The 14308-nt window shown below is 50.2% G+C and overlaps 1 protein-coding gene across 6 annotated transcripts in view; it reads left to right on the plus strand.

The window, feature by feature from the left end:
- The window catches only part of KIRREL3 (kirre like nephrin family adhesion molecule 3), a 543060-nt gene that overhangs the window by 422438 nt on the left and 106314 nt on the right, over positions 1–14308 (plus strand). The window lies entirely within an intron of this gene.

A 14308-nucleotide genomic window follows, 5' to 3' on the forward strand; every position in this document is an offset into this window, starting at 1 on the left:
AGCTCACCTGTACCATCTTAGCCATCTTCCTATGCTCTTCCTTAACATCTTCCTTATGCTCCTTAGCTTCCTATGCTCTTCCTTAGCTCTTCCTATGCTCTTCCTTCGCATCTTCCTATGCTCCTTAGCTGGCTCTCCTCCCAGCCCACAGACCATGACACCCACAACCCCATGTGCTCCCCAGACCTAATGCGTCACCCGCTGTAGGTTTGTTGCCAGCACACATCATACTGACAGTTTGACAGCCGTTAAGCCAGCACAATTAAACATAAAGACTATCACCTCCCCCGTTTCAATGCCTGTCTGTGTAAGAAGGCAACAGCCTCAAGAAGCTACTTCCTCTTTGTCGGAGCTCCGTGGCTGAGCACAGCCAGGGTTGAGGGCTGCATTTTCTGCATCCAACCAGTCAGTATCCCTTCCTGACTTTTCTCTTTCGCAGCGTACCCCTCCCTTCCCAACACCACGTTCTTGAGAGCCGAGGCAGTAACATCTAATTTGTAGAAACTGACAGCATGCCTCTGTCCATGGTGCTGAATAGACACATTCTCTTGCTGGCAATGCTCATTAGAGAAGCTGAAATGAGGGTCACAGGGAACAGGGGTGCCAAAAAGTCAGGACTTGGACTGGATTTGAAAGCTCAAGCTCTGAGTGCCTGACCTCAGTAGAAGGATACTGACTCAAGATCTTGGGGCCTAAAAAAAATCATATCACAAGGCTGATGAACACGATTTGACTCCCTCCAAATTTTCACAAGTGACTTGGGCTGCCATAACAAAATACCATAGACTGGCTTAAACTCAGAAATTTATTTTCTCACAGTTCTGGAGACTGGAAGTCCAAGATCAGGGTGCCAGCATGGTCAGGGAGAGAGAGAGAGAGAGAGAAAGCGCTCTGGTGTCTCTTCTTACAAAGACGCTAATCCTATCAGATCAGGGCCCTACCCTTATGACCTTATTTAACCTTAACACTTTTGTAAAGGCCGTATCTCCAAATACAGTCACAATTAGGGGTTAGGGTTTCAACATAGGAGCAGTGGGGGTGGGGGTGCAGCAGGGGAACACAATTCAATCCATTTCTTTGCCATAGCAGAAATGTACGATGGTAATACTCTGAACCAGAGGTTAGGAAAATGGTAAGAAAAATAAATGCAGCCTTAATATCTCCTTAGACTTTGGTCAAGTAAAGAAGGAAGGAAGAAAGTCAGGGAGGACTAGAGGAGGACTTGGAAACACGACAAGCACCAGATGACTTCTGAGGACAGTTAGCCTTACTTTGTGCAACAACTAAGCTGAGGCGGCATTTTAAACTGTTTTTTTCTTGTTAAAAAGGGAAGATGCCAGAACAATGCCTCTTCTCTCTAAGTGCCCTCTTCAAACACACACAATCCATATAAACGGGTTATTCCTTTCAACTGACTGTGGTCGACCTGGTTAGGAATGCTCTACCCCAATCTATACCCTCCGCCAGTGAAGACAAACTGAGAATCAAGGAAAAGGCAACAGAGACAACGGCAATAGCCAGGAGGTAACAGAACGGCTAAGCCCCAGCCCTGCCTTCCTCTGTGCCTGTGATTCTCACCCCTCCCAAATGCCCCCCCCCCCCCCGCCCCACACACATTCAGGCTCACACACAACAGCACATACAGTAGCTGCCGCTGCTTCTGGGTAAACAAGGAGACAAGGGGGTGGTAAGCAAGTGAAACCACCATGTGTGAGGAGTTACAAATCTCCGCTAACAGAGGAGACAGGATAGGAGGCGGATGAGTCACTGAGGCAGAAGGAGGGATGCCGGGGGTGGGGGGGGTAAGCTTTGGCTCTGGAGGGGTGGGAGGCTTGAGGAGGGGAGGCGGGAGGGGCCTGGAAAGGAAAAGAATGTTTCTCTGCTCCCACTCCAGCCAGGCTTACTGCCCCGAGTGCCATATTATACATTTTTTTCTCTTTCTAAAGCTCACATGCCCAAACTCCAACATGTTTGCACATAAGAAAAAAGCATCGGCAAGCATGGGGAGCTGTTTTATGGTTTATAATTATCTTGTTCCAATACTCAAAATGATTATAACTTCCACATATTAATAATTGAACTGGAATCGCAGCTGTGACATAGATCAAGAAACAGACATCTCTGTCCCCGCTGCACTACACTCCTTGTTGTAAACTGAACAATTGGTAGAAGAGTTTTAAAAATGATAATTTTTTCTCCCGGGTGTTAGAATTAGTGAGACATTGGAACAATTAGCTGCCTGTTCCATCAAAGATAAGGCGGTGAGCATTATATTTGCAATTTAGAATAAAAATAAAAGACCAACTAGTGCTGTATTAAAGCACGTTTGTTCTGTTTAACAGTATCTAACAGGGTGTCTGTCACCCGGGGAGAAGTCGTCCCCTATTTCATTTGTTTCCTTAATTTGGTATCTTTTTATTTTCTTTTCCTTCCACTCTCTCCTCCTCACTACACTCCCCCCAAAAATAACAGCTTGAGAAGAAGCAAGAGAAAAATAATGAATGAACAGGAACTTTATAGATCTGGGGTTTCTCATAAGCTAGAGTAAACGCAACTGGTGCCGTTAAACTACAAAAAGCAATACAAAGAAAACACTATTCAAAGATCATTTAAGGGACTCCCCTGGTGGCGCAGTGGTTGAGAGTCCGCCTGCCGATGCAGGGGACGCGGGTTCGTGCCCCGGTCCGGGAAGATCCCACATGCCGCGGAGCGGCTGGGCCCGTGAGCCATGGCCGCTGAGCCTGCGCGTCCGGAGCCTGTGCTCCGCAACGGGAGAGGCCACAGCAGTGAGAGGCCCGCGTACCGCAAAAAAAAAAAAAAAAAATCATTTAAGGAGGCATGTGATAGCTAATGAGAGGTTTGCTCTATTTAGGAGCACGTAATAGCTTCTCGGGTAGAATCTGCAGCATTTGCAGGAATGGAGGTGGTTGGTAAAACATGTGTGTGTGTGTCCTTTCCTGTTTGGACTCAACACATCTGAGGCGTCAAATGGAGATATGGACAAAAATCAATGAAGGGCTGTCAAGAAAGGTGCAAATAAAGACAGACTAGGCATGGGACTATTCAATTTGTTTGACATAATTGTCTTCATGTGATTAAGTACATGGTGCTTTAAGTAGGAACAGCTGGAAGGAGATCATTTATTTATTCATCAAACTTTCAAAGAATACCCACCATAAAAATAATACCAATCTTTCATAGTAAGTGCCAGCCACTGTTCTAAGCACTGGAGCTTTAAAAGTAAATAAGACACAGCCCCTGCCCTCCCGCTCCCAATAGAAACACACAGGCGCATCTCAGTGTTCCTGTCACCTCCACAGGGGGTCCTGCCAGACCACCTTACCTAAAGCAGATACCTCTCTTGCCCCCACCATTGTGCTCCATTGTGACAACCAGCCTATTTACTTTGTGGCACTTACTCCATTAGACTGTCCCACCTAAGAGTTAGCTTCAGGAAGGCAACGGTCCTGCTCCCTCATTTCCTTGCCAGTCCCTGGGCCTTAGCCCAGTGTCTCGCACATAGGGAGTAATCAATTTCAATTTAAGTAATTAATGAGTGCCAGGAGTGGCAATGGAGGAATACCCAAAGCCACCCACAAGGGTAAGGTGGGTCTGGAGAAGGAGCTCAGGAGGCAGAGCATCCTGACGTAGAGCACGAGTCTCCACATCCCCAGCAATTCCATAAGCCTTACCTCTCAGCCTCTCCTCCGAGGCCAGTGCTACAGTCCCTCCGGGGAGGCTGGGACCCGGGCAGGTCAGCCAAGCGGAGGGCTAGGAGGTGAGGCCACCAGTGGGGTTGTCCGTCCTGTACCCACCTGCCCTCCTTCCTCACCCCTCCTACTGCTGGGCCACCTTGTCATCTGGGGCATCACTAGGCAGGTATTTCCCATCAGATATGCAAGGGGAAGTGCCCTAACATGACACGCACACACCCCATTCCCTTTCCTCTTTCCATCCTCCCCCGATTACCTGATTACCCATTTCTCCTGAAGAGCCCAGAACCACTCACCTGCTCAATGCACGTTGCTTACCCAGGGCGGATCCTATCCAAGGGCAGAATAAGAAGCTCTCGCGTAGTGTCAGATGAGGGGCTCTGCTTGCCTCTCAGAAAGCCCAGTACTCCTCTCTGTTAGAACCGTGAGCAACTCTAGCGACTATAGCACAGCCCACCCCCCCAGGGAGATCTGGGACCATGGAGGGACTCGCCCAGGGTCAGTAGGAAGTTGCTGGAAGAGCCAGGACTACAGCCCAGCTCTCCTGACATCCAGTCCAGCCCTCGTTGAATTTGGAAAGAGGAGGCTGAGGCCATGATCGGAGGGAAAGCCCCTAAGGCTTTGACTTGAAAATACAGAGAAAGTGGAAGGGGCAGGAGAAAACGGGGGCAGAAGACAGGAAACTCCCCAGCTGATGTGGGAGAAAATCAGGAAAGACGTGGGGAGGGAGACACAGGCCAGGGAAGACCCTTTCTTTCTATGCAACCAGAAAAGGCTACTGGGCCCTAGGACTCTTGAAGGGGGAAATGAAGGGGAAGTAAGGAAGAGGATGCTTAAAGGAGGAGAGGGGAAGCCGTGAAGCCCTGGCCTCTCTGCCCGGGGGTCCCTTCAAGGCCAAGGTGGGCCTGCCCATGAGGCTCTCGTCCTCTCTCCTCCGGCTGCGCATCTGGTGGGCAGCAGAGTCCCCAGACCTTCAGAGTCACAGGGACCGGCTGCTTCTCCCGGCTCAGTGAAGGGAAAGCAGATATGCCTCCCAGCACTGTCACTTTCATCTTCCCAGAAAGAAACAAGTGCAAGTGATTAGCAAAGGCAGCTTCGTTGACTGGGGGTGGGCCACTGCGGGAGGGGCGGGAGGGGCGGGAGGGGCCGAGGAAGGAGAAGGCCTGCTCCATGGCCACTGGTCCACACAGGCTCAGGCTGCAGCACAGCCCCTGGGGGCACCATCCTCCTAGGCCAGGCTCTGCATGCCAACGTCCTTGCCTTTCAGCCTGTGAGGGAGACAGAGCCCTGGAGGATGAGAACCCAGGCATCTTGAGCAGCTCGGAAGTTCTTTGGGATGGCAGGGGCACCCATCCTCTCCTCCTGCACCCCTGTTCCCTAATCCTTAAGAATGAGTCTAACACGTCCACTGCTCCCCGTCTGTCCCCTCACAGAGTGATAATGAGTAGAGGTGCCCCATGGGCATGTGTATGGCCTGGGGCAGATCCCTAAACCCCGGGATGATAGATAACCTCTTAGTGGGCAAAACTGGGTAATGTTGGATATGATCTCCGTTCCGTCTTTGAAATGTGATGATTCAAAAATCTACCCCGGCTCTCAACACCCTGCCACACCCTCTTCTCACCCCCCACCCCATAATTTTAAATGCTTTGGTCACCAAAGAAACCAGCACTAGGAAATTCAGCAGATGTGTGTCTGTTTCTGTCTGTCCTTAGAGAATGAATTCGGGCCCGTGTCAGCTGGACCCTGGGTGGGTGGGAGGCCGTCGCGCTGGCCTGCAGGACAAGGGGCACTTTCTTTTTTGGCGGCGTGGGCAGGAGTCCGGTGGTCTGGACTTGGCCCGGGGACCTGACCCGGGGGAGGGTGGGTCGGCTGACACTCGAGCTCCTGGCCCTCTGCCTGTCGTCCCCCAGAGTCTGGCTCATGCCGAGGGCCCACCATCATTTTCCTGAGACAGTCCCTTCACCGCCTGCCAGGGCACCCCGGATACTGGCTAATACCGTCATTTTGTTAGTTGGAGCTTTTGGGTGCATTTCTTCTTATTTCATTTTTCTTACTGATGTGTTTTCTTCCACTGGGGCTGCAAAGCTCATTATTTGTATAACGTGCCTGTTTATTATTTATGGCAAGACTCAGGTTTCCAGGGCGCCTTATGATTGTTATTTAATTAGCTCGACGCCTTGGAACAAGGAGTCCACCATTTCCATTCTCCTGCCTCCATCTGACGGTGGATTTCGGAGCTTTTCCCCAGACCTGTTCCTCCAGCCACCAGCCCTCCCTGCTGCTCTAAGGCGAGCTGGGGGCCATCTAGACCACAGACCCTGCCAGGCTCCTTTTCAGACTTCAGTTTCCCTCACACCCCTCTCCAATCCTCTGCAAGACCTAGAAATGTTACCTCCCGACTGTCTTTTGAATCCGTCCACCTCTGCCCATCTGACGGCCAGCGCCCTTACCCATCGCCAACGCCCCCTGACCAGGACTGCAGCTGTGCTCTCCTAACTGGTTCCTTGTGTCAATCAAGCTCAGCCCCTTCCCTCCCAGTTCTTCTTCCATCCTTTAGCCACAGCAATAGTTCAAAATGCAAATCTGAAAATGTCACTTTCCTCTTGAAAATATTTCAATAGCTTTCTATTGCCGGTAGGGAAAATACCTAAATGCTCGGCATGTTTTATAAGGCTCTCTGTGACCTAGTTCCTACCAACCCCTTTGGCCTCATGTTGCCCCCTTAATACTCTGTACTCCAGTCACATCAGCGTGCTTTTGGCTCCTCCAACAGGGCATATTCCCGCCTGCCATACAGCCTTTGTCTACACTGGTCCCCCTTCTTAGGATACTGGCCACGCTCGCCACACCCCATCCCCAAACCCTTCACATAATGACCCCTGCTCAACTTTCAGATCGCAGCTGAAGTGTCACTTCTCCAGTGAGGCATCCTCAGACCCACTCCTCCCCAGTCTCGATCAAGTTTCTGTGTTACATGGTCTCATATTTCTTTCCTTCCAAGGGCTTAGCTCAGTCTGTACATAGAAGTGCATTTTGCAATTATTTAGCTCAGACCTGTTTCCCTTCCCAAGTCTGTAAGTTCTGCTTGGTCTCCATTATCTCCCAGGATAATATTTCATGGCATCATGTTTGCACAAAGTAGACAATGAAAGAAGAGCAAGGACAGTGAACTTCTCTGCCCCTGGGCAGTGGCTCCCAAGATGCTGGGACTGGGCAACTTGAGAATCACAGAGGAAACATTAGAAATCACCTGGAAAAGAGGAAGCCGAGACTCAGAACAGGGATGGGCTTGCCCAGAACAGCACAGCTGGCGAGCGGTACAGCGAAGGCTTGAACCCAGACTCCTGAGCCTAAGTCCACCCCCCTCCCAGGTCTTCCATTTCTATTTTAGGCATTCAGGCTTTGCTGTCTAGAGCTTATGTTTACTCTATAGGTAAAGAACTCTCATTTTCTTGGACCACTTCTGGGGGTGGGGGTGGACCATGTTTTGAAAGAGACAAGAAGCAAGGACCTCTGGAGAAAAGGAAGGGAAGTAGGTTTTTTTGATACAGGGGTATGTTTTGACATGAAACGTATTCCTATGAGCCCAGTGCTGTGCCGGGTACAGGAGCTTCAGAGGCTGGATACAGCCTCCGTCCTCAGGAACTTCATCCTCCACTTGGAGAGATTAGACATATTTCATGTCAAGTTGATTTTGGGGTTGTTTTGGTTTTGTTTTTTCTCTTTAGCCTTGTGGTTAGTATGCTTAATGGTTAAGCACTGTGGCTTGGGAGACACAGAAATTTAGGTATCGTCAGGTTTAGAACCATATCTGCAGGTTTAGAACCATATCATCAGAGATTCTCAAGGCCAGAAGGGACCCAAGGTCATCTATCTACACCCTCTTCTGATGGCTCAATATCGCTGCCAAGTACCAATCCACGTAAATACTTTTGAGTACTGTGGTGCTGCGTGTTCATTCATTCACCAACCACGTATCAAGTGCTAACTCCATGCCCAGCACTGTGCTGGGCCCTTGGCATGTAAAGACACAGTCCCTGTCCCAAGGGTATCACAGCAATTACAACACAGCGTCCTAATGGCTGTAACCCGGTGTGTAAAGAGCTATGGGAGCAGAGAAGAGGAATCCAGTCAAACTGTAGGCCAGGTGAGCAGGGCCCAGGAAAGCCTCCTGGAGAAAGTGATACCTGAGCCCTGGGAACAAATTTTATTCTAAGAGGCTATTGTAATACCTGCACCCCAATGTTCACAGCAGCACTATTTACAATAGCCAGGACATGGAGGCAGCCTAAGTGTCCATCGATAGATGAATGGATAAAGAAGATGTGGTTCATATATACAACGGGATATTACTCAGCCATAAAAAGGAATAATAATAACGCCACTTCCAGCAACATGGATCGACCTAGAGATTGTCGCACAGTGAAGTTAAGTCAGGCAAAGAAAGACAAATACCGTATGACATCACTTATAGGTGGAATCTAAAAAATGATACAAATGAACTTATGTACAAAACAGAAACAGACTCACGGACATAGAAAACAAACTGTGGTTTCCAAAGGGGAAGGGGGGGAGGGATAAACTGGGAGATTGGGATTAACAAATACACTCCACTATATAAAATAGGGAAACAACGAGGACCTACTGTATAGCATAGGGAATTCTACTTAATACTCTGTAATGGCCTATATGGGAATAGAATCTAAAAAAAGAGCTCATATATGTATACGTATAACTGATCACTTTGCTGTACACCTGAAACTAGCGCAACATTGTAAATAACAATACTTTAGTAAAAACTTAAAAAAAAATAAGAGGTCGTTGCAGCCTATGCTTGAATCCCTCCAAAGACAGGAAACTCACTGCTTACCAAGGCCATGGGCAGCTCCTCGGCCAGGCTCTTATAAAGGAGTTTCAAATAGAAAACACCCCGAGAGTCTACAGTTTTGTCATTCTGGCTGCACTGGGGACAATGGGACCGAGTCACAGGTAGCAGCCACTGGCCAAAATCCCGGGGTCTCACCCCATGCCACCTATGCCCTAAGTAGGCATCCTTTCCTCTCTCTGCCTCCCCTTGCCCATCCTCAGCCAGCCCCAGAGGCTGCATCACTGAATGCTGAGACCCTCCCTCCACCCCCCTCCCCAGGGAGGGACAGTCTGAATAAATGAGGGTGCCTAACGGCCTGCGGTACCATAAAGTTTTAGAGCTGTGTGCCGGAATGAGCAGGTTCAGGCCAAGATGAATTATCCAGACCTTTTATCAAAGGAGAGTCAATAAAAACCTGACTCAGAGTGGCCGTGTCACACCACCGAGCCCCGTGCTCTGGAAATAGTAATCGGCGGGTGCGTCTCCCCCCAGTCCATCTGCTTTCTTCCCTATACCTTTCCTTCTCCAAAGTATTCGTTTCCATGGTAACTGTGTTGTTACGGGTGTGGGAGGAGTTTAATGACATTCAGAAGTACCAGATCAAGTCCATTTATATAATGGTTTGAAATACACATAATGGCCTGTGGCATATAGGGCATGGTGACAGTTTCAGTAACTGCGTACAGACTGTGGGATAAATAGAGCGATGTGACACTCCCCCCAACCCCCAAATCAAACGTACCAGGAGTAACCACTATTCTTAGTACAAGAGCAGAACTTCTCAACCATTACTCAGGAAAGGGTCTCAAAACACAACACCGAGCTGTTCTCTCGTTGAGGAAGGATGCTGGCCAGACTGTGGGTCCTCTTGCACCTGCCAAGGTTTGACCAAGTGTCAGGTGGGGCAGGTGCAGAGGAGAGGAAGTAGCAGCCGTCCTGCCCTGGGAGCCCCGGGCACCCGCCTTGGCCAGCCCGCGCTAGGACATGGGCTTCAGGTGCCTGTGCTTATGGTTCCTTTCTGTCTGATTCAGAAAAGACTCATCAGACACCCACTGTGTGCCTGGCGCTAAGGGTGATGTGGTGATGAAAAACACGTAGCTCGGGTTCCCCCAGAAGCAGACCCTAAGCACGGACTCATCCAGGAGGTGCCGACAGCGCCAGAAGGACGGTAGGGCATTGACAAGAGAAAGGGAAGGCGTCCAAAACAGAGGGTACCATCAGGTCCCTGAACGGGGGGCAGCTGGAGCCTCATCCCAGTGGGAGGCTCTGGGAGGTGCTGTGGAATCCATGCCTCACAGTCAGGCCACCCGAGGATCAGGCTTATCTACAGAGCACTCTTGCCAGTAACCGGCTGAGGACTGCTCGGGTCAGGGTGTTCGCTCCCTGGCACATCTGTCCTGCTCTTTGCAAGGACAGGGTGGCCTCTGCAGCTGAAGAGGAAGAGACCTCAGGAGAAGGGCAGCAGATGCTGGCAGCTGGGAGTCGGCCTGAGGGATACAGGTGGGGCACTGGCAGAGTCGGCTACAGCCCCCGGGGAATTTTGAGTCCAATGGGGAGACAGGCACATAATGAAATAGCAGGAGGCAGGGTGGTGGGAGAGCTAGAACGATTGCAGGTGAGATGCTCTTGGAGCACAGAGGTGGCGGGAGCCATTTGTCTGACTGCAGTAAGACTGGAGGGACTTGGGGAGAGTGGCAGAAGGGAGGGGGCAGCTAGCCCGCAAAGCTGTGGGGCTAGAGAGGCACCTTCACACACATGTCGTTAGTCCTCATGACATCACAAAGTGGGTGGTGTTAGCTCCATTTTGAGGACAAAGCAAGTGAGGCTCAGAGAGATTAAGTCATCTACCAAAGGCACAGAGCTAAGATTCAAACCCTGGTCTTCCTACGCCTACTCTGCTTCGGGGAGCTTTGTGTATTTGAGGAGATGGGGATGGGGTAATTCCCTCCGTCACCGTCAAAGGCAGACGTGACCAGAGCCTGTTGTGTATCCGTGTAGATTTCTCCCCTTGGCCATGGACTGCCCACTCCCGTATCTCCCCTCATTGCACTGTCCATGGACCCACACTCAACCAGTCAGACAGCCCCTCTGATCCCGCCCCAGATGTAAGCAGGACTGACTGTACCTAATATTGAGTGAATTATCTGGAACTCACAGCCCTGCGGGTACAGGAAAGAGAAGAGGCAGCCTGAGGGGAGGGCTTCAGCTCTAACGGCCCCGCGAGCATGTCTGCTGCCTGTCGCCCTCCCAGCCCTGCTCCAAACTCCACTGCCTCAGGAAATACGGCGAGGAGGGATCACGTACACGCATTTCCCTGGAGCAGCATATCTGTAGCAGGTTAATAGTTTTTCTGTGAAATAGAGTCTGCATAGTTAAATAAGGTGGGCAGAGGCTGGGTTAACCCTGATTAAAGAAGTCTCTCCTACTGAACCTCTCAGAGCCTTTACTATGCCAAAGGGCCTGGTGAACCCCCAAAAGGAGGATATGGTTCTCGGAGTTTCCCAAACTTACTTGACCACAAAACACTTTCCCTAGAGCACGTTTTAGGACTAGGATTTCTTGGAATCCACTTTGGGACAGAATGGTTTAAGGCCAGCTCTGCCACTGAGCTTTGTCAAGTAAGAATAAATGAAGCTGCCTCATGAGGACCAGTAAAACCACAGGGATGAAAACCCTTTACAAACTATAAAGGAAATGGTGCTACTGTTTATTCACATAAAGCAAACACACTGAGTTTCCCAGAGAACATTTCATTCGGAGTCCAAAAGAATAGTAATAATAATAATTAATAATGTTTTTTAAGTAATAAGTTCTGCTCCTGACTAGGCATGTGACCTTGACCTTGATCTCTCTTGACCTATGTTTTCTCATCTGCAAAATGGGTGTACTCGCGATGCCAGCCCTCTTTCCTCCGTGAATTTGTTGCAATGATAAAATACGCACAATGGTTGTACGGGTGCTTTGAGAAGGCATAAAGCACCATAAAATGCAAGGCATTATTATTAGTGTTCCAGATTAATACCCTCAATTCAGTCCCACTTGTGCTCAGACCAAAACAGGAGACGTGTTGGGGGAGGGGATCGGCTAGTGGGAGACATAACAATGACTAATCATTTTCATCCATATTTGTGATGTTAGGAGCCTTGTATGAGCATGTCTCTGAGGGGAGAGAATGAATATTTCATGAGTGGGCACTAAATGTAGTATTAAGATGAGATGGACAGAAAGAGCCCCGCTTGCCTCTGCCTCCAGGTGCAGCTGGGAAGTCAGCACAAGTCCAGGCTCATGAGTGGCTCTGGGGAGCAGGGCACCCAGTCAGGAGGGAAGAGCACAGCCCTCAGCACAGATGGGGAGCCGTCCAGCTCGGACTGGCCGGGGTACTCCTGTCCGGGGAAGCAGGAGAGCCAGCGCCCAGTCCATATTCCAGGTGGGTAGCCTTGGGCAAGTGACTGTCACCAGCCTGGGCCTCCACTTCCACACTGTAAAATGGGGTGATAAGATCAGCCCTGCACAGCTGCAAGGTCTCAATCCAAGCTCGATTGTTTGGAAGACGGCTTTGCAATGCACTCAGGTGGGAAGTGTTATTATTCATGGATTCACTCGGCCACAGCCATTGAACACCTACCATGTGCCAACCACTGCCACTGTCTAAACACTGCGTTCATCACTTTATACACGTCACCTGGTTTAATCATCACCACGATCCTGAGAGGTATCTGTTACTACTCCCATTTTCTACATGAGGAAAGAAAACCCGGGAAAGATAAATAACTTGCCCAATGCCATACAGCTAGTAAATGGCAGAGTCCGGGGTGGTATGAAGCCAAAACCCTTCATTCTACACCGACGGCCCATCTTTGTCTGGACTTCTGCAGAACTGGTAGGTACTCAGCCTCCACCCGCCAGCAATTCCCTATTCCATTCATGCCTTGTGCTCCCCCTACCTGCCTCGCCATCCCCTCTTGGCCCTCCAGGATACCCTCCCTTTGTTTTCCAACCCCTACTCCCTTTATCCAAGTCTCTTTTAAAAGGTCTGTCTCCCATACGGTGGGCACCCTGAGGTTCTAATTTCCGTCCCCATCCATCAAGACCTTTGCCTCCCAAGACCCTGGGCAGCCTGTATCTCTTATCTGGACCAGCCATCGAGTGGTGTAAAGATTGAACACCTCCCCCTTAAATGCCCTCAGAAGATGAAGCAAGGACAGATGGGGCCTTGCCAGGGATAAACCCAGCCAAGTCTTCCCCGCCTCCTGACGGATGCCTCTGGAGGAGGCTCCTGGCTCTCTCCATCCGCCCCACAGCATGAGGACTCCACCATCCCTGCAAATCGCTTCCCTATAGGGCATAACTTCCATGTTATCTCAGCTCAGCCCTCCTCCAGAGATGAAGAGATTGTTTTAAACCGGCCGCTCCACTACCTCTGCTTCTGGCTTCCAACGTCATTAAGTTTCATTATAACGAATAAACACCACAATGACATTTATAAGTTACCACTGAGCACAGAAGCACAAATATGAAGCAGATAAACTGGACGTGATCCAAATAATTACTGCAGGCAATACTGGGCTTAGTTTGAGCTGGCAGCCAGGTACCGAGTAATTTATTAGATTGCGTAAGGCAGTGTTGCACGTTGCGTTTTTCATTATTGTGTCTCTTCCCCTCTCCGCGGTCTAAATAGGTTAGAGGAGTTTAGACAGTGCACTGCTGAACAAAGACAGAATTTGCTCAAGCAGATGGAGGCTGGGAAGTGTCCAGGAACGGCTGCTTCCTGACCAGCACAGCACTTGCGAGAGAAGAGAGGGTTTCAGATGATCTCGATTCTGCCAGCCAAGGACAGTTCCCTCTACCCGGCACCCACTGGCCCAGATACAGAAAGAGGCCCAGTGGAGGGAATAAATGGAAGGACTGGATGGAGCCCCCAGGACACCAGGCCTGGTTCCTGCTGCTGGCTTCCTGCTGAGTTCCTATGTGTTCATCCAAAGACCCTCTCTACCAAAAGGCCCTCCAGAGCCCCGGGCAGCCCCGGGCAGCCGCAGGGCCCAGTCCCAGACCTCTCCTGCTATAAAGAAAGGGGAAGGAAGCAGTCTGCCAGCCAACTCTGAGAAACAAAGCAACGAGAGCTGGCTACCAGCTGCCACCTCCCTGCCAAACCCAAACTCATAAAGTTTGATTCAAGGGGTTACGATACCTCCTATTCAGAGTCCCTCCTGCCCCATATTCTCCAGGCTTAGTAAATTAGCCAATAAGCAGCAAGGACCTGTCGTTATTGTGCAGTTAAACGGTATTTGCCCAGTAAATCCTGAGTAGAGTACTAACGGTGATATACAGGAACTAATTACGGACAGGAATTCTCTCCCCAAGACACCAAGTGGTACCGGATATTGTTACATTTCGGGAAGGGGGCTTGAAAGCTGCTCTGTTCTCTCCAGTGAAGCCATGAGTAGCTCTCCTATCAGAGGAGTCGGCCCCTCCAGGGGCACTTCAGGTTGGAAACAGAGACGTCCTGGGAGAGCCTTCTCCCAGAAAGACTCCCATTCGCTGCCCCCAATCCCGTGCCCAGTAGAAGGCTGGGCACCACCTGGTCTTCCTTGGGTCACCTTTACAACAGAGAAGACGCTCCACGTCACAGCGGCTGTTTCAAAGGCCCGAAGCTCCAGCCCTGTAGGACATGGAAGTCATTCCTCACACGGCCCTGGATTGCGCTAAGAAAGCTATTTCAGGGGGT

The sequence above is a fragment of the Delphinus delphis genome, chromosome 8 (assembly GCF_949987515.2).
Source record: "Delphinus delphis chromosome 8, mDelDel1.2, whole genome shotgun sequence".
Taxonomy (NCBI): domain Eukaryota; kingdom Metazoa; phylum Chordata; class Mammalia; order Artiodactyla; family Delphinidae; genus Delphinus; species Delphinus delphis.